This window comes from Triticum urartu, chromosome 6 (assembly GCF_003073215.2).
Source record: "Triticum urartu cultivar G1812 chromosome 6, Tu2.1, whole genome shotgun sequence".
Classification (NCBI taxonomy): Eukaryota; Viridiplantae; Streptophyta; class Magnoliopsida; order Poales; family Poaceae; genus Triticum; species Triticum urartu.
Genome location: NC_053027.1, coordinates 24,642,583 through 24,669,489, shown reverse-complemented (window position 1 = coordinate 24,669,489; position 26,907 = coordinate 24,642,583). Strand labels below are relative to the sequence as shown.

Here is a 26,907-nt window from a genome sequence, read left to right as displayed (position 1 = left end):
TGCAATGCACGTCTCAAACATTGTTCAATCAAAATTCAAACCAATATACATACAAATGGTTCAAAATATATATGTATTAAATGCATTTAATAATAAATGTTTGAAAAATATAAATTAAATGCATAAAAATGTTTCAAAATATATAAATTAAATGGATACACAGTGTTGTGATGTTGCCCAAGTTGTATTTTGAAAAGTGGGAGTATTGTGGTCATACAAACAATATATACATTATTTCATTCGTTCACTATTTTCATAGGATGTAAAAAGAACAGATTAAATCTAGTTATAATTGAAAAGCATCATTGAATTGTGTCGGTCCATGGACATGCAATCCTAAAATTGTTCTTAATATCATGATGTAAACAGGTGATAACTAAAGATGGAAAAAAGTAATCAATGGATACAGTCAATATCATGGTATGATCAATCGACAACTCAAGGCTGAGAAAAATTAAATCAAGAAATAGTTAAATCAACGGATGATTCACAGATGAGGTTGCTAACCAAAGGCTTGCGTAAAGATGCTAATGGTGTTGATAAGGTATTATGGAATTTCTAAGACTTGATTATGTACTGCAGATACTCACCCTAATGACTACTAAAATGGAATAAATCACACACAAATATCAATGCCATTTAACCAACATTCAAAAGTGAAATCTTAACATCAAAATGTTTTCCGTAAAGCAGAGAGTGTATATTACAACTGTTATTGTCAATAAAAATAAATGCTGACAAAAAATATCATAAATCCAGGACATCCATCTGATTGCCTAGCTCAAGGGTTATATGCACCCAAGACGCTACAACAACATCATCATCGGTCATGTACACAAATATATGCTTAAATTTCTTCCATCAGTGCCACCCATTAGTAGTGCCGTTAACTTAAATTTCTTCCTCAATGGGCAATCAAGATTATGCTCCGCGGAATTTTGCATGGAATTCCTTATTATTTAAGAAGTGAATATCACAGCTCATAAAATAATCCAATGAACACAAGCAAAAAAATGAAAGAAAAAATGCATAGTATATATAAGCTATAAAAGACAATCATCTTGGTCAGTCAACATAATTGACATGACAGACATTGGATGCTTTTAAGAAAATAGGTACATGCATAATAGGAGTCTTCTATCAACATCCCTTCTTAAAACGTATACATGTATCAGAAATACATGCTTCCACCCATCCACATCAAGAACAGAAGGACAATATATAAACAAAAGCACTGACAAAGGGGGTGTAGGTTAGCATAGATATTGAAGGCAGTAGGTGCAGGGGCATGCAGAATATGCAGTGGAGAAACCTGGACAAGTGGAGATGCTCAGATTTCTCGTCCGCTTAACACACTACAGCCTAGAGTCTAAACATCGTGCAGGGGCGGTGGTCAATGCCGGAGAACGTCTCGTTAATGGAGTCATCTCGATGGTCGTGAATGCGAAGGAAGGGATCAAGAACGATCAGACAGTATAACTTCCTTTAGTCTGAACGGCAGATCATGATCGTTGAATCAGAACAAGATCAACACATCCTTGTATGTGCTAGGCTCCACCAACATGATGAAGATGAATATCTTGGTGAGGTCACAAATTCTGAGTATGGTTCTTTAGATATATCACTTCCTGGCATCCAGCATCAGATCTTGTTATCCTTCTTCTCTTGTTAGGTCCAGAGCAAGGTGGTGGCTGGTGGGGTGTATGATGAGCTTGTGAAACTTGACGACACCCTAACACAATCTCCAGAATCATCACCATCACTCTTTACACTCTCAGTGTCCAGTCCACGGTAGATGGGCTGTTTTGGAATGAATATGTATTCACATGTCTAGGAGTATCATAATAAAATAAATAATATCAGTTCTCGGGGTTTTTCTTTCCCTAGAGAGGTATTTCGTTTCCGAAACACGATTGAATGAACACAAGCGTCAACCATAAGTATAAAATGCAAGTACTTACAGGATGATCTTGATTACTGTACTTCCAAGCTCCTTCACAAGAGGAAGTATGTTGCGTGCCATTTAAGGTAGGATAGGCGTCAGAGAAGAACTTCTATGTGATTGTAAATGCTGCAGCATGTAGTCGCAATTAACACATAGCACTCATGGAGGCATAATGTGAGGTACACTACATAATTTTCAAATTTCCTTGGCTAGACACACCAAACAAGCCGGTTTGAAGAAGTTTGAACTCTTAACAAAAAAACACAGATGTTCTCATCATTCAGATTTTTGACTAATTGTCTGTCTGATTTGCAAATACTACCTCCGCATACAAGCCAAAAGAAAAATTACCTTAGCTGATGCCTATTGCACATTGAAAAGAAGGCAACAAAACAGTAGAAAATTCTCCGGGCTGCATGGAAAATCTAAAACAAGAGCCGATGTAAGTTGCATAATATACTAATTGAAAAAAATAGTAGGCATGCAAACAAATTTATGTTACATGGTACAGAAGATCTTTCCAGTGTAATCCCCAAATGGTAGTTTCAGATATAAGTGCAGGTGCACTGGATGCAGAACCAACATGATATAACAAACTTAATGCTGACCAGGTTTGTCTAAAACATCAACAATATCATCAAAGAAGTGTGCTACAAAACTTGCTAGTGCAGTGACAAGTCGGAAAGGTGCGGCTAGTATCTCTCCGACGAACCAAATTACAGGGTACAAGACTGAATTGGCTGCAGTAAATAAAATGCAAATAAAAATATTAGTAAGTCATCAGAATAATAAAAAAGCAAAGGGAAAAAGAAACAAATCATTTGGGAGACTACAGTAACCATACCAATATTAAATATCGTACTGAAGATGAACCAAAATGGCCAAATGATAACCACACTGCATGATGTCTCCATCGCTACCATTGCAGCTGAACTGAGATATTCAACTGTTTCTGCACACACGTTCTATAGTAGCATGGTACATTCAAGAACCTCTAACAGTGGCCCCATAATTGGCTTTGTCAATACACTAAGAACAGACTTAGTAGCATTGAATTCTGCCTTGTAAGCTGAAGTAAAATGTACAAGAAATTGTATACCAACACCTGAGTCCAATAGCATTGAACGCTGCCTTGTATGCTGAAGCTTATTGTTTGTGAGTGACTGAAAGTATTACCATCAGAACGGAGTGTATCCAAGGCATGTGTATCTATTACACCTCAAATATAAAATTAGCTTCCATGCAAAAGAAAATTTTAGCTTAAACAAATTGTACTCTACAATACCTGATATTGTACTATTTTGAAGATCTTTGGAGCAGGTTTTTCATTCCTTGGTTGTGTGTCTAAGTGTACAAATTAATTAGATCATACCACTCAACTATAATCAAATAAATTAGTGTAATCTGTGTGGTGGGAGAGAAGTACCACTCACCAAAGCATAGGAACGGACTGGGTAATGATGTCCTTGACAACTACAAATCACAATGTCAAAGCACATCTGGGATCGCCGCATCTGCCTGATCACTAATTGAAATGTGCTCTTCGCTGCAGCATACAGTGGCCACCAGGACGCGGAGGGCTATCTTCCCTATCTATATATTGTCATAACATTCAGATATCAAAATCCTTGAATGGCATAGACATGACCTCCAAGAGAACTATTGGAAAAGTCTTACTATACTCCTTATTTATGCATGTAAGCCAACACAAACATTCACACCACGTCCAGTGATCCCTCCATCAGCTCAAAAGGCCATTCCCTATTTTTGACCTCTATTGGAAGCCCGCCTCAGCCCGTCGATGCGTCGGCTGAGACTAAGCTGCTCGTCAGTGCTTCTAGATGGCGGCTCCATCTTTTTGGTGAATAGAAATCTCCGTATCCATCTTTTGGTGAATAGAAATCTCCGTCTCCGCTTCCTCCAAAAAGCTTACCGTCTACCACCTATGCTTCTGCGATGATGGTCATTGTGTTGCATCAAGGAAAATAAAATAGTTGGATAAACTTTTAGGTACCAGCAGAAGCAGATTGAACTGGAAATCTTAAACATGCCATATGAAAAACAAAGTAAATATTCAACTTCTACAAAAGACACGACTAATCTAGTAAAGTAATTTGGAATGTTGGCTTAACTAACTCTTTACCACTAATCTACAAAAGATACGAAGTAATCTAGTAAAGTATGAAAAAAGGAGAATGAATGTAAGCCTTTGTTTACACATGACATCAATCTGGCTTACAAAACTGGTCCACAGGAGACCAAGATGCTGGGTTAGAATGTTTTTAGATTTATTGTAGGGTGGATGCAGTAAAACATGACCATGACAAACACCATGACAGTATTTTAAAGCAATATATACAAGCTATATGATTCATGCACCTAATTATCTAAGAGCAATCCAAATAAACTTGACATATTAACTGCAGCAAAGCTTCCATGGCATGCAGAAACAGAGCATGTTGCTGGATCAACAATACAACAACCTACAGTATATGCTTGATTTTGGTTTGGATTCAGAAAATCTGTACGTTGTTTGTAATTCAGAAATTCATTGCTTCGTTCATGCGCTCAACATAGACAAATTAAATTAGACCTACACAGTAAAAAAGAATAGTAACCTTTCTAGAAATTGTTTTAGTTTGGTAGGTCTTTAGCGCCTTGTTTTACGGTGACCATCTCCTATCACATATCACAAGTAAAATTCCACCCTTCCAGGTCGCCCTGCCATGGCCCTACTTAAGCTCCTTCTCGTTCTTACTCCGGTTCCAATTAAGCAAACCCCCTCTTCTCCCAAATATTGTCTAATCTTAAAAACATCATCAGCACATCATGCAGCAGGAGAAAACCCATACCAAATGTACAGCTGCAGGAGTGCCGAACAACAATGCTTTCAGCCAATCAACGCTATTCAGAGAAAAAATCAACAAACTGAAAAAGCTTGCATGATGGACTGGACAAAATGATACACCTCTCCTCAAACATAACTTGGAGATGAGTTCGTAGACCTGTACATATACCTCTCAGATATATCCTTCAGGCTCAGGTTCAAATTTAGGCTCAAGTTCCTGGAAATGAGTTGCAATAAGAAAATCAGTGAGAAATTTACTCGCAACAAGGAGAAAATCAACAAAAGCCAAAATCAATGCTGAACTCGTCACCAGCATGCTGCACTTACTCCCTAAAAAAACATCCTGCACTTACCGAGACAGCATGCCAATTCTTCCTCTCCTCTAATCAGGCGACTTGGCGAGATGTCATGTGTGGCGACCTGCCTACTGTAAAGAGCTGTTGAGGGAGGGCACGAAGAGGACCCTTTGTCAGCGAGCAGAGGAAGAGGCGAACACCATCACACATGTATCGATCCATCAATGTGTAACTATGCTCGTCATCAAAATCAATTACAAGGTAATTCAGTAGTAATGATGAACCTGCTATGTCACAAGAACAACTAATTTATTCAGTAGTACACTGGTATTTGTTAACACTCTTGGTTGATACAGAGAATGAAGATAATGGTTTCTTTTACAAATATATTACAAGTATAACAAGAAGACGTAGTACATCAAAGATAATGGTTTCTTTAACAATCTTTGACGCAGCTTCTTCAGTTGAGAGGATGCAACTTCTTCAGGGGAGAAATCCCTCCATTAAAAAAGGAACACGAGACTGTACCAGCGCTCGCCGCTCGGGGATGCCTGCTGAGACGCTGCTGTCGCCGTCCCTTGGTCCTCGCCGAACCTCTTTGTCACATTGTCCAGGAACTTGCTCAGCGCCGAATCTTGGATTGGTGAGTCTGGCACGCAGCAGACCACATGGACGCCCACCTTGTCCCGGCAACCGCAGTGCGACCCCTCCATCCAGCGCACCATGAAACGGCACAGAGCTGGTCACCCGTGCGGAGATCGCCACAGCGGGCGTCGTCGAGGGTGGGGCACGTGGCGGCCGAGACGAAGAAGGATCGCTCGATTGACCGGACGGCTGGTCCTATTCTTGCATGACTGCTCCTGCCGCCTCCCCTTGCGCGTGCAGGTCGGCACCGCTTGTGCCCTCGCCGTCCGGCGGCTGCGGCGGATGGGAGCGGCGTTGCCAGCCGGGCCACTGTGCCGGGGGAGGCACGGCCGGGCGCGCCTCTGCCAGAGGTCACCGGATCCAGCGCCAGGACATGGGTCCGCGCCGCCATCAGATGGGCTCATCGGCGGCGGCAATCCGCGGGCAGCAGAGGATTGTCGGCTCGGGGCGGCCGAGCGAAGGATCTGCGGGGGGCGGCCGAGCGAAGGATCTGCGGGAGACGTGGGCAGTAGAGGGGGAGTAGCGAAGGTCGTGGCATTTGTGCGAGCAGTTTTGCTCAGGACGAAGGGATGGCGAGGATTGGTGGTGCGGGCCGTTTGTCTGGGTCGTTTCATTTATTGTGTGATTAGTGGCTTGCTAGTGTTAAACATAGAGAGACCGTGGACCATTAGATCTTGATGATGGATGGGTGCGATTGTTTAGATTTGTCCCTCTCATTCTTTTATAGTGGTAGTAGATAGTAGATGGCATGGTGGGTAATTAAAGCGTAAAACGCGTTTAGTATGCTGGAGGGATGTAGACCATCAGATTGCAGGTTTCGATGGATAGGATGATCTGGTTCTCCGCCCTCTTTTTCTTTTATAGTGATAGTAGATGCAGCATCCTTGAGGTCCTTGTGGTTTTTTTTTGTGTGGTTTTTTGTGGGTTTTTTTTGTATGTGAGACGATGAGATTCTCAGCGGAGCTCCTTGTGTGGCTTTTGACTTGAGGTCCCGATGTAGCATCTCATTGCGCCTCGTATGCACTTTTCTATATTTGTACAAAAATTGGTCACATGGTCCCTCTCAAAGACCTTGGTCCTCTCCACTACTTTCAATAGCTTGTTGAATTCGTTTATCATTCTATTTTTAAAAGCTTCCCTATTTAAATCCACCAACTTGTTAGATGGTCGAGGTAATAACACATATAGCTTGTTCAGAGGATTGTTTGGGAATGGTAGGTCTCGGGGTAACAAAATACACGTGGAAGAACAAGCGGAAGCGGATATGCCTCAAAAGATGTTGGTGGAGGAAGCATGTGGTCATCGGGAAAACACTATGGCTATCCACCCCGTTGCTGTCCCTGAGTGACACACATCGCTAGCAGCATCCTTGACTTCACCTACCATTGCTAGCTGTCCATATTCAGTGTTGTTAGCTCTCCCTCCGTAAGGAAATATAAAAGCGTCTTAGTGATCTAAACGCTTTTATATTTCTTTATGAAGGGAGGACATCATAATTTGATAATGCATCCGGGCTCTTTGTGCGCTCGATAGATAACGAGCTACTGCACGTCTTTGTAAGATGTGGAGAGATCTCTTCCGTTGGTGTGTTATGATGGTGGGAGGGGGGTGTACCTAAACAGAAGTGGAAATACATATGATGGACTGATGACTTTACTAACGAGCTCTTTATTTTTTGTTGGGATTGACTAGCCCTTTTAAGATACCCACCTTACATATTTATATAAGTCAGTTTTTACCCACGAGTACATATTTGGCGGCACTCCATAATATAAGTCACTTTTTACTTCATGTTTAAAAGAAAAAATATGTATAGAATGAATTAATCGGGAGGTTCTAGAGAAATGGTGAATGGTCATTGTGTGGGTGGAACCATGTCTCGCGTGGCAACTGGCATTCGCAAGGAAATCTAACCAAACACGCGGATCCATCTCTGTGCGTTATGCCCTTTGCGAATACTAAGCGATACAAGGTGTACTAAACAACATTGCTCTCCTTCCCAGTGCCTCCAGTTTCCATTTTGATTTCTCCACATGATGTTCTCCCTTCTGGACCTCATTGCTCTCAGCCACAAGCTTTGTTGCCTTTCTCCAACTGATATCGAGCAAGCTGTGATTCTACTTGGTCAAAGATTGAACTATATATATATATATATATATATATATATATATATATATATATATATATATATATATATATATATATATATAGGTAAATTGTTTGGGGCACCTAGGTGCCTGGACACCTAGGGCTGTTATGGCAAGTCATATTAGTTAGTGCATGTCATACAATTGACAAAATGATGGCTTTCCATATTTTGTTTGCATGCATTAGTATCCTAAATGGTCAATGTTTTTTTTCAAAACACAAATAATCTGAACATTCGTACTTGGGTGGGTATATACGTACATGTACCCAAGATATAACCACATGTATATGTTATTTGACCATGATACCAGTTAGTGGGTATTATACCTAACTAAAATATGTACGTGTTGTTTTATACTCAATGAAAATATACACATAAATGTCATACCTTTTAGTGAGTATTATATTGGTGTTATACCCAATAGAAATATACACATAAATATACATACCTTGATGTGAATATACACATGAATAAACATAACTCAATGTTAGTATACACATGAATATCTACGCGTTAGTGTTATACCCAATAAAAATATACACATAAATATACATACCTCGATGTGAATATAAACATGGATATATATACCTCGATGTTGGTATACACATGAATATCTACACGTCCGTGTTATACCCGATGAAAATATTTACATAAATATATATAACTTGATGCGGATTTTATTTGTATATATCCATAAATTGCACACCTTTTAATAAGTGGTACATGTACCCGAGATACCCACATGTATTTTATTAAACCGTGATACCGGTTAGTGAGTATTATACCTAATAAAAATATGCACGTGTTGATGTTATACCCAATGAAAATATGTACGTGTTGGCGTTATACCCGATGAAAATGTATACATGCTAAAAATATTACATGGTCTTTTATTAATTAATTATCTTGCATTTACCATACATGCCAAAAAGTATGATAATTAATTAATTACAATTTCCTATTACAAAGGGACAAATAATGATATGTATTAATTAGACAACGTTATTACTTTCCATAGCAGTAACGCCATGCAAAAAATAGGAAAGTAATAATACAGGTATGCATGCCAAATTTAAGCACATCTTATCAGCGAAAGCTAGTAGATCCAACGGCATCTAGGCAAGGAGCATGGGCACCTAGGTGTCCCAAATTGTCGTACAGAATAAGTTACTATTCATCATTCAGGGTGCAGAATAAGTTATTCTTTATCTGAGATAATCTTACGATCATTTCATAATTAAATTAGGTTTGGAATTCAAATAGTTACATTCCTATTGATTCACTACGTAAAATTTGACATAAGAAAATAAAAATATAGGTCATAAGACAAGAAAATTTACAGTTTATGTGTATTTTAGACTATGTTTTTACGTTTGTAATTTTACATAACATAAAAAAAATTTACGATGATTATATATTTTCTTACGGTCTCTTTTTGTGTCGGAAAAAATAAAAAACTTACGGAACGTAAAATTATGGTGCATTGATGATAAAATAGAGGGGGGTGAAAAATAACTATTCCTTACCCAGGGTGACGAATAGCGCGACCCTATATATATACTAGTGGTTGGGGCGCCACCTGGTGGCGCCGCCTGAAAAAAAGTTGGGGCGGTGCCTGGCGGGAGGCACCCCTTTCAGTCACCTATTTATACTTAGTGTTATTGCAGTAGACTTAGTATATCAATAAAAAGTGATATCATAGATATTAAGAGGCTTATACGAACACAAAGGCAATAGTGTTATAGTTTAGAGGACTAACTACATACAGTACCGGTGATTCAAAAGTGACAGAATAATAGTAGTTGCTAATATAAACCACCAACTGATTCAGAAAATACAGCAGCACAGAGGATATGTCAAAAACAAATCAGTAAGATCAACGCATTGAACGGCCCGTCAACCGGCTCACCTGATGTGCAACATCCTAATCAGTGAGAGCCATTTCTCCTCCTATGCTGACTAATGCTACATCAGCCGCCGAAGAGGCCCCTGGTGAGCAATGAAGATGAACGGCATCTGACGAGGCAAGAACAAGAAACATGAATATAGGAAGAGGCAGAAGCGAGCAAGAGAGGAGAGACCAAACGCTGTATCACTTACGTTTTATCTACTGACCACTATATCATTCGTCATCATCGTCTCACGCCACCTTGGCCACCACTGTTGATCAACACCGTCTTGCACTGCACTGTCATATTCATGTCGGTACTCTAATAAAGTGAATTTTTTCCATACAGGGATGTGCTTCTGCAGCATGCATCTACAAAAGTCCCTATATAGTAGTACATGTGATTGAATTTATTCCTCTCTGATGTCTATAATTACCATCTACTCCCTATGTTCCTTAGTCTCTTAGATTCTGACATGAACATGATACTACACTGGCGTTTGGTGTAAGTGGTATTTTTTAAATGATAAAGTAGACTACTCTTGGTTATTGTCTCGCACACTGGAATCGATTACAATATAACCCACATGATCAATCATTCATTCATTTACTACTTTGTGCGTCTGATCACCCATGCTTTATCGAACTTGTAACCGTCACTTGTATAGCTATATGCTCTTACTATTACCGTCTGTATAGCTATATGTATGTGTTACATCATAGTCTCTTCCAGAGGACATCATTGCTTCATATAAAAGATTTTACTGTGAATAGAGTAATTTAATTAGAGTAATCTTTATTATCACTGCGTAAAGAAAAACAAAGGATAAAAGCATACTAGAGCCAATTCACTCCTATCAAATATAATATTATTTCTTAAACATGACCGCATATATTTTTGGAACGAGTGGTACTACACACTTGCTTGAAAGTGTTGATAACATATTTCCAGTCCAAAAAGAGGCATTTTTTCAAAAGCGTATACTACTTCAGCAACTCATAGATTATGATGTTGGTTTGAGTGCCAAACTGCCAATACAGGCAAGATAACCAATACAGGAACGGACTGAATTAGCTTTCCTTGTCTGAAAAAGCACTAAGTTAGCTTCCTTTATTCCTTAATTTGAAAAATGATTGAATTAGTTTCAGTTCCTGAATTATGCAACTACATCAAGGTGATACAAATACAACCGAAACAACACCAGTTAATTCACTAATCAGTCCTTTCCACTGAAGCTAAGCATGCCTGACAAACAAATATGTTTAATTTCTACATCGTCAACAGATGAGAAGACTGAACACAAGGTCTTACGCTTGAGCCGATGATGTAGAGGCCACCATATTGTTGAAGAGGTGCTGGACATCGATGTGGCTGAAAGCACTCGTGAGTAGTGTGTGCGGATGCCCACTCATGAAACTGTCCAGCAACATTTGGTCGTCAACAAAATCATCAGGTCATAGTATTGTCCAGACCACCAGTATGGAAATGAAGGCACAAGTCGATGCCCTGTATAATCGTAACCATGGACTAACCGTGAAATGTTTCATCATGAACATCATATCCACGTTGCTAAACTTCAAACGTTAAGGTGTACTGCATTATTTTCTTGGTGCATTCCTGGACATAAGTCATGCTACATATCAACATTCCATCACATATATCTGCACAACTCTAAAACCTACACAAATATCAAACATAATTAGTTCAAAAAACACTCTTGAATTTGCCTCGCCAAATATGCACACAGCAGGTATGATTTATCTTCTTGAAAACAAAAATATACACATATTTCCTCCTGTTTAGTATAGACCCTCACCATGGAACATGATGAAAAAAAATAGATTATGCACACTGCATGTTCATGCTAAAATCAGCCATTCAGATAATTTGTAATTAACTAAACTGCAGAGATAATGTCAAAGTGACCACTGGCAAGCTTTTGAAAAAAGGATTCAGCTAAGAATGGTTCATATGCTAGTACAGTAGTATAAAATGATCTTGTATGGCTGAAGACTGAAGTATGGTCTAAACAAAGCAGAAAAGTGAATGAAACAAGTCATGAAGGCATATAATAAATCAATAAAAAAGGATCATACCATCATCTACGCCAAACCGAATTGATCTCCCTTCTTAAACATGATAAGAGCCGTGCTTGCCTACAATTGTAGTTGGAAAGTACCTTCACTTTTCAGAAATCTGAAGGTTTTATTGTCCAAATAATTCACTCCATATTATCTCTCGAATGAAGCCAAGTTCAGTAAAGAGAATATGGTTCAGCAAGCCTATGAAAGCACCGAGAGAATTCTTGTCAGCACAAAAAGCACCAAAGCTATACATGTATTGCACTGTACATGGAGAATGATTAGGAAAGTGAGAATATAGAATGCCCTGCATCAGTTCCTTCACCTTCTAAATCTTTCCTTTAAATCCATTTGCAGATAGGCAGTAAATATATGTGCAGAAATCAGTCATCGACAAGAAGAAATAAAGATCTATAAACTATGGGTACTATTTTTGTTACAAAACTGAAGAGCGGATTCTTAACATCTACATCATATAAAAGGGAAGTACTTGCTAAGTTCTTAACCATTTGTCCATTTGTATGGGCAAAATAGGACAAAGCAATCTGACAATTTGTACAAGAAAAAAAAAGAGGTAATGTAAACAACAGAACAAAAAGGTTAGGTTCAGAAAGTAAGGAAACAGCGAACGAGAAATCATTATCAGATAAAAAATTGAACAACAAAAAGGAAACATTACCTATGCATAATTTTTTTGGCTCTGAAGGAAATCAAGACCCTTAAGGATATGAGAGGTGAAGTTGTGGACAACGTATTCTATCATTGCACACAATGTTGACTAATGCACTTATTAACTGAACCCGGATGAACATATTCCAGGTATATCTGGAATCTATCTTGAGTCAGCAAGAATCCATATAACTGTTAATAGCAAAATTATCCACAACAATATATGATTATGGATTATTTTGCAAACTAACGTCATGGAGCCAATGAGCTATATATCTATGTCTATGTACTTTATTATCAAGAAATAGTTATGGATTATTTTGCCTTCTTTCTTCAGGATACGGGTATGAACTATCTTCAACGGACATATACAACTGAAACAGCAGATTGCTGCTACTCCTTCCCTTGTTCTGCAACAGCCGCCTGTCTCTCCCCTGTACAATTTCCTCATAAGTGCAGCAGCAACTGTATCTTGGTTTCATTTCAGTTGGTTAAAACCCAAAAAGGACACGACTTACCTGTTTGGAAGTAGAGCAAGACAATCCATCGTCTGAATGAAGCCTAGTAGGAAAAAATATTCAAGTCATAAATTCGCACACATACAAGTAAAAAGTGAACACAAATTAGCAATGGTCAATTTCTTACGAAGCAAAGAACTTTAGGTATTTACAGACGACTGTGATATATGTACTCATGCTTTCATATGCAAAGGATAAAAAAAAGCTGAGTGTACATGTGTGTACTTCATCCAGAATACGTATGGATGATTATCAACAAGAGCGTCAAACCTGCATCATGTACCAATGATTACCTAAGTCCAAAAGGCTTATAAGAATCAAAAGTGAGAAAAAAATCATGTGCTAAACGAGCACCCCTACCAGCCTCTCAACGCACGGAATCAATCTCCCGATGAGTAGATCTGGAGGTGAAACAGGGGTAGGCAGGCAACCGAGAGAGAGGATAGGGGAGAACGAGCATAAATAATCCCTAAATAAAGGGTCAGGCAGGAAGAGAGAGAACGGGAACCACGCAGTGTAGGCCTCGTCCACCGCCGGGCGCCGCCGCGACTATAGGTATAGGAGAAGGCGCAAATGAGGAGAAGAGGATAGGGATAAAACGGCGCTGGTACTTACCTTTATCTATCATTGACCGATTTTTCTCGTCGCCGTCGCCTCCCTCCGCCTCATCCACCGGCCACGGCCGCCGATTAGCTTCGTCTTGCATCCCACTGCCATATTCTCCTTGGGGATCCGGCCGTTGCTGGTCCAATATGGTTCCCCTCCTCATTCTACTCACGAATCTATGGCTATCTTCCTCCGCACCGGAGGATGGGTGGGGCGGCGCGACGAGAGCGAGGAGTGGATGTCCGCGTGAGCGAGGAAGACGAGGAGAGGTTGCGTGCCGTGGCGGTAGAGGAAACGAGGAAAAGAAGCGAGGTGCGATGTATCTGAGAAAGCTACTCCTCATCAAGAGGTGTGGGCCCAACCACAACGATCCAGCCGCATCGCTCCCTCTCGCACAGTAAGACTAGCCACAATGAAGAGTAACATACACTAGTAACATACACATATTTCTAAATTATGTTACTACCTTCATAGTGGGTAGTAACATAGGTGTGGCGTCATGCAAAGCTCCATTTATTATGTTATAGACTCATACTGCATTGAGACATGTGATGTTACGGTAACTAGCTAAGTTACTAGAACTACCGTTCTCTTCATTAACTCATTGTCACATAGACAAATTTGCTTAGTTGGACTTGAAGTTACTGCTGAAGTTACTCCTACTGTGGCTAGTCTAAAACGCGACAGTAAAACCTGCGGACGTGGCACTCAGTGAGCGGGCGCCCATGCCGCGACTGTTAAAGGGTTCAATATAGGATCCATGCACAGTGATGACAAACTTCATATCATCACTTTTACGGTTGAACATTGTGGCTCAGTAAAGGATGGGACAAGAGGTTGTTGGCTTGTGTTAGCATGCTAGTTGAATGGCCTTGCTAGTCTTTTCTGGCTAGGGCAGCGTAGGGCCGGGGTACTAGGAATGAGAACACATTTTGCACCACAACTTTTATGGACGAGCACTTTTAAGACGCTTAACAAATCTATGTAGAGGTACTACCTCTTTTAAGATACTTACATAAGGCATATTCTACTATTTATATTCGTCGATGTATCACTTTCAGCGTGTTTTCACTTCGTAGTTGTATTCCCTGCATCCCAAAATAAAATGCTTGTTAGTTTTTTACTTACATTTTCCCATATTATACCTTGTATCAGGATACGTAAGTGCAGCAACACAACGCTTGTAGGATCATTTAGGGACAACAACTCGACGAGCCAATGCATGAAGCCAAAATGACCTCTCTTAATACCTCCTTGGTATGCCAGCTGAAATAATATGAGCTATACTTTGGGAAGGAAGGAGTATAAAGAATAGAAAAACCATGTTTAACCTTGCGCAATTTCATAAGAAAAAAGTTGATATTGTTTTTGCATTGCCAATATTCCTCTACACAATTTATGGTTGGAGCTAGTTTGGCACATGTGCATGCATGTCAGGTATTATTTTTTCAGAAGAATGCTAATACTCATACTAGCCAAGAAAATATACCTTCAAGGGTTTGAAGAATCTTATATCTAATTTCTAGAGATTCTTTTATTCGTTTGATCCTCGTAATTTGATATTTAGATGTCGTATGAAGACACAACAGGTCCAATCCGACCTGGAAGAGTTCCCCGAATCCTCCGAGCTAGAAGGAATTTCACGAATACTCTCCTTCTTTTTAACCCTTTAACTAAAGTAATAAATTATACATCGGGACATGACAACAAATTATGGTATGAGCAAGCAGACTTGGAATAACTAACATAAATGCATTTGTATTAGTATGGAGATTTTTCTTAGAGAAAGGAGTAAGATATTCACTTTCATTCGAATAAAATTGCATAGATAATGCGTTCCCATGGTCCCATCTATCACATGGCAAACAACAAGAACCTGCATTGCGAAGTGCAACTTAATACCGTGCTAAGTGAAGGGTACAACTAAATAGAAAATGGCATCTAACGACAAATTTGAGATAGTCTTTCTAGTTGTGCTTAAGACTAAACTCCCATGGTTATACTTAAGGAAAACCTAGAGGGAAGAGATAATTGGAGAAAGGGATGGGAATCTACTATAGTTTTTGTGTTTGTCTCAGGCCGCCTTGAGCCATTGATATCACCTCAAGCAGCCACAAGAGGAGGGGTCCTAGTGAGCATCATCGTCGCCTCGCACTACCATGAGCATTCAACATCGTCTCATGCTGGCAGGTGAGGAGGAGTCGCCATGACGCGTGGCCATCACCTTAGACCACAACTTATCGTAACTTTACATCACCACAAGAAGAGGGCCCGTCAGTTTCACTTCATGCCGCCACGGGTGGGGTTCTGAGGGTGTTGCCGCTATAGAATGAAGTGAATAACATGGAAAGGAGGAGATAAGAGGATTGGCGAGTCGGCAAGAAGGATAGAAGGTGATAACGACATGGCCACGTAGGCAGGGGTGAGGGAGCGGGTGAAGGGAGAAGTTGTGGGCGTGCTAGTGGTGGCACAACCACTAGAGCGGGTGAGAGCGAGGAGATTCGTCTTCTATATACGAATGGGATAGCTGGGTACGAGTCGCGAGGTCCTCGCTTAGACATGTTTAATTGGTCCACAATAAACCCACAAACCCAGATTAACCACACACTTCCAAAAATTCCATGGGAATAGCAACTCATTAGAAAGTTGGCCCACTTGGCGACTTGAAATAACATCGGACGACCGTGAATGCCCCAAACACAAAAAACGGCTGACGAGTAAGGATGTTTGAAGGGCGGAGAAATAGCCCAATTTATTGTCCTAAGAAGTTGTGCTATAGGTTCGATATAATTTCTCTTACGATGCTTGCTTGCCCATCACCCTACGATTAAATAAGCAGAGTCGTAGTTTCGGATGCAAAGGCCAGAAAATACGTGGAACGTGAAGCAATTACGAGGGACAAGTCGCGAGAACACAAGGGGTACGTCCGCCCAATAAATCATGCGGGCGTCTCGGCCCGAGTAGCCCGACCCATCTCTCTCCAAGCCGCCGCCCCGACCCTGAAATCCCTCCCCAAACCCTAGCTAGCTTCCCTCTCCGCCGTCGCCTCGGCGGCCATTGCTTAACCTGCCACTCAGATGGGCGAAGTTCCGTCGCACCGGAGTGCAAATAAGGAGATCCTCTCCGCGGAGGAGCAGAATGAGATCTTGTCGGACGCCGTCATCGCTGATCCAGTGGCCAAAGGTTCCACCGGGCACCAGACGCCCGCCGTCCGTGGCGACTTGCACAAGCTGCTCTTCCTCTCACTGGTGCTTGCGGTGACGATCCCTGTCCTGCTCAGGTGCTCCGGCGGCGAGCCAGTACTCGCCGGCTGGAGCCTCTCGCTTTTCCTCGTCCTCTGCCTGTTTTGCTTCACCTGTGGCTTCTCCACCGCGGCTACTCAGTTGACCTTAATCTTCGTTGCCCTCTCATACGGTGGCCTTCTCGCTTACTTTGCCGGTAATCTTGTGAGCGGTGTGCTCGGCATGGTCATCATGTACCTTGACTCTATGCTGGCTGCTGGTGTCTTCGGCAGCACTCTCGCCCAGCATAGGCAGGTTAACGGGGACAGCCTTTTCGTGGCTAACTCCCCTGCCGCCGAGAAGCAGGACAATGCTCCACTATACTTCTTCCTAGGCGTCATCGCCCTGGGCACCGCTGCTTGCCTGTTGTGGATGATGCTCTCCATCGCAGACTATTCCCCAATCGGCGTCGCAGAAATTATGTCCGCAGGCCGTGCTATCTTTCTGTGGCTGCACATTTCCTGTGTGATTCGTTGGTTGAACGGATCTCTTAACTCGGATGAGAGTTCCTCTATAGTTTTTTTCTGCTTGGTCATTGTGACTACGCTTTTTTTCTGCTCCTTAATTTTTGTGGGCGAGCTCATCGCAGTGACTGTGCTATGGCTCTGTCTTCTAGCGTCCACAGCGTTTCTTGGCTACTGCCTCCGCATTCATGCCTCCTACGAGCAGATATTGCTCAGCAGGTAGCTGTCGAGTCTTAATTCAAGTTTGCTTGATGGCTGTCAAATTGGCCCGTGAGCAGTTCAGTTCATCAAGTAATCAATTTCACCCTCTTTTTTTTTCCTGTAGGAATCACAGCCCTGCCACTACCAGAATCTGACTTTTTCGTGACGGCCCACTACATCTGTGAAGGGCCCGAGGCCTCCTTCAGGAATGAAAGTGGTTCCCGACGTGGACGAGCCACCCGACGCGAAAAGATAAGCCCAATCCTGAAGGGCCCGATAATCACGTTCATGAATTGACGTAACCGTCAGGAAGGTGTGCCACGCTCGTGAAGGGTGCCAATCCACTTCGCGAATGCCTCGATGCGCACGTACGTGACGGTGCACCAGCCTTCAGGAACGTGTATGCAAAAATATCAGCCCAACTTTTCGCCTACGAGAGAATAAGGCGCGCGATTTTACCACTACACAAGAAGTTTCGCGCGGATTGTGGGTCGTTCCTGACGTGGATGGGCCCAACGTCAGGAACGATCGGGTCAAAATCCCTAAATACTAGTCTTCTCCGTCGTCCCCATCTCATCTCACTTGCATCTCGCCGCCACTCCTCCCAATCCCGCCATGGACGCCGCCTCCCGTCCGGCGGCGCCGCCGCCGCACCCCGCACCCAACACTTGACCTCACACACGCTGCCTCTCCCACTCCTCTAGCGGCGTCTCCATCCTCCTCGCTGTACATCCACTCCAGCGCGCCGCCCACATCCACAAATCGACCGGCGCCTCCCTTACCAGGGAGATCCGCATCGTCGACGTCCAGCCAATCCGACGCCATCTCATCCCCATCGACCGACGCCCCCTTGCTGTCCAGCGCCGACTCCATCGCCATCGACCGGCGCCTCCCTCGCAGTCGAGCGCCACCCTGTTGACGTCCAGCAGCCCACCTCGACGTCCAGCCACTCCAGTGCCTCCCCATCGACCGACGCGCACTCGTCTTGCAGATCCGCCTCCCTGCCTCGTCCTCCTGCTTCCCTCTAGTCCAGCGCCTCGAAACCACCAAAAAGGTAGCAGCTGGTATATTGCTTTCAGTACGGATGTAGAATCTCTAGCAGATAGTTCACTAGTATAACAACAATGGTCATTGTTTAGTATTTGGCATTTCTGTTTAGGTTAAAACAATGTTATTTTCTGTTCTTTTGCAAAGATTGGAGTGCAGCAGCCCTGGAGATTGTGATTACTATATGATTCAGTTCTAGATATTTTGTTTTATGATCCCAGTGCAAAGGAATTCATATTTTAGTTGACATCTGTCTATGTAGTGTGTTGTGAAGGCCAAGTTTGAGAAGTGGTGGTGTCGCAGAGCACAATCCTCTCCATTGACAGGTACAATGTCCACTCTTCCACATGTCTTAGTTTTTTAATGCAATTGCTTCATTGCCATATTACATCATTAACTGTTATATATTCCAAATCGTGCAAAACAGCATTATTGAATGGCGGAGCGTGGGTGGATGTATAGTGGTTGGACTCATAGTAAATCAACTGATGAGTGGTATAATAAGACAAAAGAATTCATAGATTTTGCGTTCTCTATGCCAACTGTAGTCCAGAATGGAAAGATTAAGTGTCCGTGTGCTAAATGTCGAAACTATGAGAGCAAGAACAGGGATGATGTAGAGTTAGATCTGTGTCATTTTGGTTTCAAGCGGAATTATACTGTTTGGACTGCACATGGTGAAGGGCATGTTGAAATTACAGACTATGTAGATGCTGTGGAGGCTGATCGGATGGACACTATGTTGAATGATCTAGCTGCGTGCCCCCCCCCCCCCCCCCCCCCCCAATTGAACAACAACCAATAGCTTCAGCCCAAGCTTTCTATAGAATGATTGATAGTGTAAAAGAGTTGGTGCATGATAATACAAGCCACTCAACTATGTCTGCCATAGCACGGTTGTTGACAATAAAGTCACAACACAATCAACCTGAATCTTGTTATAATGATACACTACAACTGATCCATGAGCTGCTGCCTAACAATTCCTCACTGCCAAAGGACTTCTATAGGTCAAAGAAATTGCTAGAGGGTCTTGGTATGCCATATCATAAAATTCATGTTTGTCCCAAAAATTGCATGTTGTATTACAAGGACAATAAGAATAAGCAAAACCGTGATTTTTGTAAGACCCCCTAGGTATAAGGCCGGTTCAAAAAAGATCCCACGTAAGGTGTTGCGGCACTTGCCTATAAAAGATAGGTTGCAACGATTGTTTGCACATGAGGAGACCGCAAAAATGTTATGATCACACAAAGAAACTCCTGGTAAAATGGTGCACCCACGTGATGGTGAAGCATGGCAACAATTTGATAGGGATTACCCAGACTTTGCATTAGATCCTAGGAATCAACGAGTAGTTGTATCCACGGATGGTTTCACTCCTTATAGTTTGTCTGCTGCTTCTTATTCATGCTGGCCAGTGTTTGTGGTTCCTTTAAATCTGCCTCCTGAAGTCATAATTCATTCTGAGTACATATTTCTTACTCTTGTTATCCCTGGTCCTGAACATCCTGGAGCAAAACTCAATGTCCTTATGCAACCTTTGGTTGATGAATTGACCGAGTTGTGTGGTGGTGTTCAAACATGGGATGCATATGGGAAGGAAAACTTCCTGATGAAGGCAGCCTATCTATGGTCAGTCCATGATTTTCTAGCCTTTGGAATGGTAGCTGGGTGGAGCACCCATGGAAAGTTTTGTTGTTATGATTGTATGAGTGACACCAAAGCATTCCGGTTAGAAAATGGTGGAAAGGCTTGCTAGTTTGATTTTCATAGGAGGTTTCTTCCGATATACCATGAGTTTAGAACCCAAGCTGAAGCATTTCGGAAAGACACAATAATATTAGATGAACCACCTAGGCATTTGAATGGTAAAGTAGAAACCCAAATGAGAGCCCAAGTAGGAAACACCAAAACATATGGAAAAGAACACCAATAATATAACCCAAGATAATTTCAAAGAAGAGATTGATGGATTGAAAAGATGTCTTGAGCGAAGAGAAAAATGATGCATTTTAGATATGTCACCCTTGAAAACTTGTGAATCATGAAACACAAAGGGAAATTATCAACAATGACATAACACCACCTCAAAAGATAACATAGAAAGAATTGCACTTCGGAATGCAAGATGAAGAATACTTGGAGAATAGCTTGGCGGATCATATCTTCGAGAGATATCTTGAAGAACAATTGAAGAATGAAAAGAATCCTTGATGAACCACCATGTAGCCTCCATGAAGAACTCCGGTAATAAAAGAATGATCAAAATAAGTGAAGGATGAAGAGAATAAGATCGACGCCTTGCAATGATTAGATGGAGCTTCGAAATGATATACTTGAAAAAAACTTGGTGCTCCGGAAAAGAAAGATGGACAACTTGAATCGAGAATTGATACCACGAATGAACTCCGAAGGAAGGAATTAAACACTTGGATGGAATAAGAATAAGAATTACGTTATGCGTATCCTTCACCAATTTAAATTGCTGACAAGCAATGGATTTGACATACCACTTATTCTCGTAGAAAGGATTAGGATAGACATAGCACCAACTTGAGAAGGTCTTCGACGAACCACCGGTAGGATTGAAACATCGAATAAATTGATATAATAACCAAGAGAACTCTTGAACGAACCACCGTAAGAATTGAACATGAAAATAGCAAAAGCACAAATTCACCGGGAAGAATTGGAAAACGAATGAAAATACTTGAAGGAATTTAGATACATGAGAACAAATAGATCACGAGCTGATTAGAGAATATTTGCATGATGCACCGGTAAGATTTGGAGAACAAAAGCTTAAAGCTGAGTATGAATAAACCCGAAATGGTGGCCTTCGGAGAATCAAATTGAAAAGAATCTTGAATTGCTCCGGATAGGTGAGAAGAATTATCACAATCAAAAACAATTATGAGAGGATGGCATCAAGCTTGAACTACGCATCTTCTAGAGAACGGACCAAGATTGAGAGAAAAATCTTCTTCAGTCTTCAAATCCGAGAATGACGACGAACAAACACCACCATGAATTGATGAGGCACTTCGGAATGATAATTAGAAAGGTTGAACCAACGATGAAAGAATTGAAAGATCTGGAAGAATACATATGACTGATGATAATTCATTCTTACGTCAAACTTGGAAAATAATTTGAGAGTAATTCCGGGAAGATTAGAAGAGTTAAGTAAGATCCTGGGAAAAGACCTGTGGGTTAGGGCCCACTCAAAAGAAACAACATTGAACGATTTACTTGAGAAGGAGATTGCACCGGTTGAATTAAACGGCTTGAATGACATAACAACCTCGAGATAGCTTGAACGGGTTGAATGAGATAACATCTTCTGAGATATCTTCGCACTCCGGAACAAATGATAGAGAGAGGTGAACAATTTAAGAGGAGCACCGACATGAGAAAACATTTAAAATGAGGAAAAGGATATGATCGACAAAGCTTGACTTAAATCCACCGAAGAAGAAAAAAAATGGAGAATGATGAACGAGTAGAGCATCTTCATGAGAAACACCGGGTAAGAACATGAAGGAAAAGAATGGAGAGACTTCACATCAATAAGATGGATACATGATTACGAAAATCTGAGTCCTTGAAGAAAAAGGATGGGAGGGCGGGAAAACAAAAGCAATTTGGGATGGATGAAACAAACACCGTTGCGAAAACTTTGAGTTGATCTTGCGGATGTTGAAAATGATCAGATCTACTTGAAGGGAAGCACGTCAGTTGAAAAGGATTGACATGACAATCTTGATTATCATGAAGGATTTGTATTCACATAGGAGTATGAGAACACCACTTAGGGAAGGTATGGAATCAACACTTGACATTGAAGCAACTCGAATACCACAACTGAAAACAAAACAAAGGATTGGCTTGCAGAATAAGCCGGAAACAAACATATGATAGATCCCATATCGTATCATGTGTCTGTCGGAAAGATATTCTAGGAGCTACTTGATTTCCCACTTATAAACTCCAGAAACTTTCTGGTTATGCAATCAGGTGTTGGGAATACAGGGGAAGCCTAATATCTCACCCAAACTAACAAATCCTACATCCAGTTGTATCCATCCTTCAACACATAACCAAGAAACCTTCGAAAATCATTTACCTCAATCTTTGAAAAGCATCCGTTATACGAGTTATGGCAATACTCCCGAACTCCCGCCCCAGTACTGGGTGGCGTCGAGGTTATCTCACCAACAACTGCATAAAAAGATTTTCGATGTCGGCGAACTCAGGTATTCCAGAACTGCAACGATAAAATTGTGACGACAACACCTTGGAGCTCAACTCCCCGGGACACTGCCACAACCCCTAAATGCCAAGAGGCACCAAGAACAATGTTCTCATCACAAGAATATCGGAACGATCCCAAGATACTCGCGTGATACTAAATTTTTTTAGTGAAATTTGAGGAGAGGAAAGACAAAACATCTACGTCAGGAGGCCTCACTAGAGCGACGAAGGGACTGAGGAGTAAAAAGAATCCTACTCTCCGATATATATAATCCTAAGACTCAAAACATTTTTGTTCTAGACTCAACAACATCAGCGATTCGATCGAGCAGGGGCTCCTAAGTCGGGGATGGCTCTGATACCAACTTGTAACACCCATGATGCGGCTATATCTCCCACGTGTCGGAGCACGACTTAGAGGCATAACCGCATAGTAGGCATGTCGCAAGAGGGGTAATCTTTATACATCCCATGTACTGAATATGAAAGGGATAAAGAGTTGGCTTACAATCGCCACTCCAGAATACAATCAAGGTCTGACTACGGAACCAAAATAAAAGAAGACCACCCCTAATGCTAGATCCCCGATCGCCCCGACTGGGCTCCACTACTGATCAACTGAAAACGAAACAACACAATGAACACGATGTTCATCGAGCTCCCACTTGAGCTCAGTTGCGTCATCTGTATAGGCATCATCGGCACCTGCAACTGTTTTGGAAGTATCTGTGAGCCACGGGGACTCAACAATCTCACACCCGCAAGATCAAGACTATTTAAGCTTATGGGTAGGAAAAATGGTAATGAGGTGGAGCTGCAGCAAGCACTAGCATATATGGTTGCTAACTTACGCAAATGAGAGCGAGAAGAGAAGCAAAGCACGGTCGAGAAACTATAATGATCAAGAAGTGATCCTAAAACTACTTACATTCAAACATAACTCCAAAACCGTATTCATTTCCCGGACTCCTTCGGAAAGAGACCATCACGGCTAAACACGCGGTTGCTGTATTTTAGTTAAGTTAAGTGTCAGGTTCTCTACAACCAGATATTAACAAATTTCCATCTGCCCATAACTGCGGGCACGACTTTTGAAAGTTCAAAACCCTGCAGGGGTGTCCTAACTTAGCCTATCACAAACTCTCACGGTCAACGAAAGATATTCCTTCTCCCAGGAGGACCCGATCAGACTCGGAATCCCGGTTACAAGACATTTCGATAATGGTAAAATAAGACCAGCAAAGCCGCCCGAATGTGCCGACAAATCCCGATAGGAGCTGCACATATCTCGTTCTCAGGGCACATCGGATGAGCAGTCCGTACAACTAAAACCAACCCTCAAGTTTCCCTGAGGTGGCGCTGCAAGGGGCTCTAGTTTGGACCAACACTAAGAGGAGCACTGGCCCGCGGGGGTTAAAATAAAGATGACCCTCGAGCTCCGGAAACCCGAGGGAAAAAAAGGCTTAGGTGGCAAATGGTAAAACCAAGGTTGGGCCTTGCTGGAGGAGTTTTTTTCAAGGCGAACTGTCAAGGGGTTCCCATTATAACCCAACCGCGTAAGGAACGCAAAATCAAGGAACATAACACCGGTATGACGGAAACTAGGGCGGCAAGAGTGGAACAAAACACCAGGCATAAGGTCGAGCCTTCCACCCTTTACCAAGTATATAGACGCATTAATTAAATAAGAGATATTGTGATATCCCAACATATCCATGTTTCAATATGGAACAAACTTCATCTTCACCTGCAACTAGCAACGGTATAAGAGGGGCTGAGCAAAGCGGTAACATAGCCAAACAACGGTTTGCTAGGAAAGATGGGTTAGAGGCTTGACATGGCAATATGGGAGGCATGATAAAGCAACTGGTAGGTATCGCGGCATAGCAATAGAGCGAGCAACTAGCAAGCAAAGATAGAAGTGATTTCGAGGGTTTGGTCATCTTGCCTGAAATCCCGCAAGGAAGAAGAACGAGTCCATGAAGAAGACAAACGGACGTAGTCGAACGGATCCTCACAAACGCGACATTATCGGAACCAACCCGAAGAAGCAACACCGGAAAGAAGCAAACAACATAGTAAACAACCAACACATAAACATGACATGATGCACAATCAAGTATGATGCATGTCCGGTTTAATGAGGCATGGCATGGCAAAGTGCACAAACAATGCTACAAATTAAGTGGAGCTCTATATGCAACGAGTTGCATATAGGGCTGCAAACGAGTCGAGCTCAAGTGAGTTGGAGTTGGCTCAACTCAACTTATATGAAAATTCGAGTGAGCTTAAACTGAGTGAAGCTCATGATCGAGCTATAGACATTTTTTCACCCTATTTACATATAAAGTTTATTAAATTCGGAGCTCCGGTTATTTAGTTATGAAATAAATCATTTTAACATGGCATTTATGCAAAATTAGACAAACAGCAAGTTTAAATATTTTTAAACATGGATGAGAGTGGCATATTATGAAACTATGCAAAATTCTAAGCATTTTACATATATAGTTTGTTTAATTTCAATGCATGGATATTTAGTTATTAACAAAACAGTGGCATTTCCTGTAAATATGCATGCACTGGAAAATGCAAAATATCACAGAGCAGAGGAAAAAAAACACATATGCGGGCCAGAAGCAATATAGTGCAGCGGCCCGAGAGTGAATGAGGCCCAAGAGGATTTGAGGTCCAACGGCTGAGTGTGTGGGAGCAAAATAAAAGGAAACAGGGCAAAAATTAGAGCGCCCGGGGCTCGAACCAAGAACCTCCTTGTGTGTGTGTTGCGTGCTAACCAGTCGAGCTGGTTGGGTGCTTGTGATTGGTAAGGTGCATAGCTCTAGTTAAAGAGGACACACGCCCGGTCTTGGATCCATGGACGCACAGCAACTTGCCGGCGACGACGACGAGCAAAGCAGCGGCTACAAGTGCAGCGGGTCACCGGCGGGGGTGCAGAAATGTGCCAGGGTGCGTGTGGTGGAGCAACGACACGAGGTTGCGGGCGAGCAAACGCGACGGCAGTGAGGGCGGCTGAGCAGGCGCGGGCATGCGTGTTCAGCAGGGGGGTGTAAGTGCGGACGCGCGCGTGCAGATGCATGCAGGGCTACGGGCGCGGCGAGCGAGCGTGCACGAGCATGTGGGAACAGGGGAGAGCGCGAGTGCGCATGTGCACGTGCAGCAGCAAAACATGCGCAACTAAAACTTCAGAGATCGCCGGAGCACTGCGAGCGCGGTGAAGACATTGATCGGGCGAGTGCTATGGGGTTCTACAGGCCATGGAAAAAAAGGAGCGGGAGAGGCGTTACCCAGCTCACCCTAGGACACGGAGAGGTTGACGGATACTCGTCGGAGGCGACCGGGGTGAGCTCTGAACTTGGCGAAGGTGCTGTTCGGGAAGAGAGAATGGAAATAGCGTCGTGGAGGTCGAACCCGAGGCCGTGTGGTCGCATGCGTGGAGTCAGGGGACGGAGAGGTACTTGGCGTTCCTCTCCAGAGTGGCTGAGGGGTCGGAGGCGCGGCGACGAGCTACTCCGAGCTCGAGCTCAAGCTCGGCCGGAGCATGGTGGGCAGGGCGACGACGTGGCGTGGCTAGCCTTACCTGGCGGCGGCGAGGGAAGGAGAGGAGAGGGATCGGTCGAGGAGGAACCCTAGGGAGCCAGTGACATGATATATAGGGGCTAGGGACGCCGGACGGCCGTCAAATCACGCCCATGTCCGACGTGGACACGCTGGATGCACTGCCGTACAGGAGGACACTCCTGTATGCGTGGGGCTGACTGGGCTGCGATGATGTGCTCTGTTGGGCTGCGGGAGAGGGAAAAAGGCCCAAGTTGCTGCACCAGGAGGGCTTCCCCTTTTACTTAGTTCTGTGAATTTAAATTCACAGCTGTAGATAAGGAAAAATCCAGGGAGGTAGGAGATTGGTGGTGAAGAAATGAATATACCCCTGGACTCCAGAATTTATATAGTATTCGAATAAATTGAGTTGGATTTTTTAGAGGTAGAAAAATA

At 42.5% G+C, this 26,907-nt stretch overlaps 2 long non-coding RNA genes across 6 annotated transcripts; one reads left to right on the top strand and one right to left on the bottom strand.

The window, feature by feature from the left end:
• Window positions 1-1,037: 1,037 nt before the first annotated feature.
• Window positions 1,038-13,958, bottom strand: LOC125516128. 5 transcript variants are annotated; one of them, XR_007287244.1, is made up of 14 exons: window positions 13,656-13,958; window positions 13,041-13,083; window positions 11,869-12,956; window positions 11,305-11,450; window positions 11,084-11,188; window positions 9,984-10,071; window positions 9,793-9,899; window positions 5,147-5,230; window positions 3,379-5,010; window positions 3,231-3,289; window positions 2,790-3,154; window positions 2,297-2,685; window positions 1,962-2,071; window positions 1,038-1,830 (listed from the first exon to the last, which is right to left on the bottom strand). It is a non-coding gene; the product is annotated as an uncharacterized LOC125516128 (long non-coding RNA). The 5 variants fall into 5 exon arrangements; XR_007287243.1 differs by having other exon boundaries at window positions 1,039-1,830; window positions 3,379-3,896; window positions 4,963-5,010; window positions 11,869-13,083; XR_007287241.1 differs by having other exon boundaries at window positions 11,869-13,083.
• A 4,212-nt stretch (window positions 13,959-18,170) lies between these two features.
• On the top strand, window positions 18,171-19,405 carry LOC125513893. The gene is made up of 3 exons (XR_007286219.1): window positions 18,171-18,646; window positions 18,902-18,965; window positions 19,067-19,405. It is a non-coding gene; the product is annotated as an uncharacterized LOC125513893 (long non-coding RNA).
• Window positions 19,406-26,907: the final 7,502 nt, after the last annotated feature.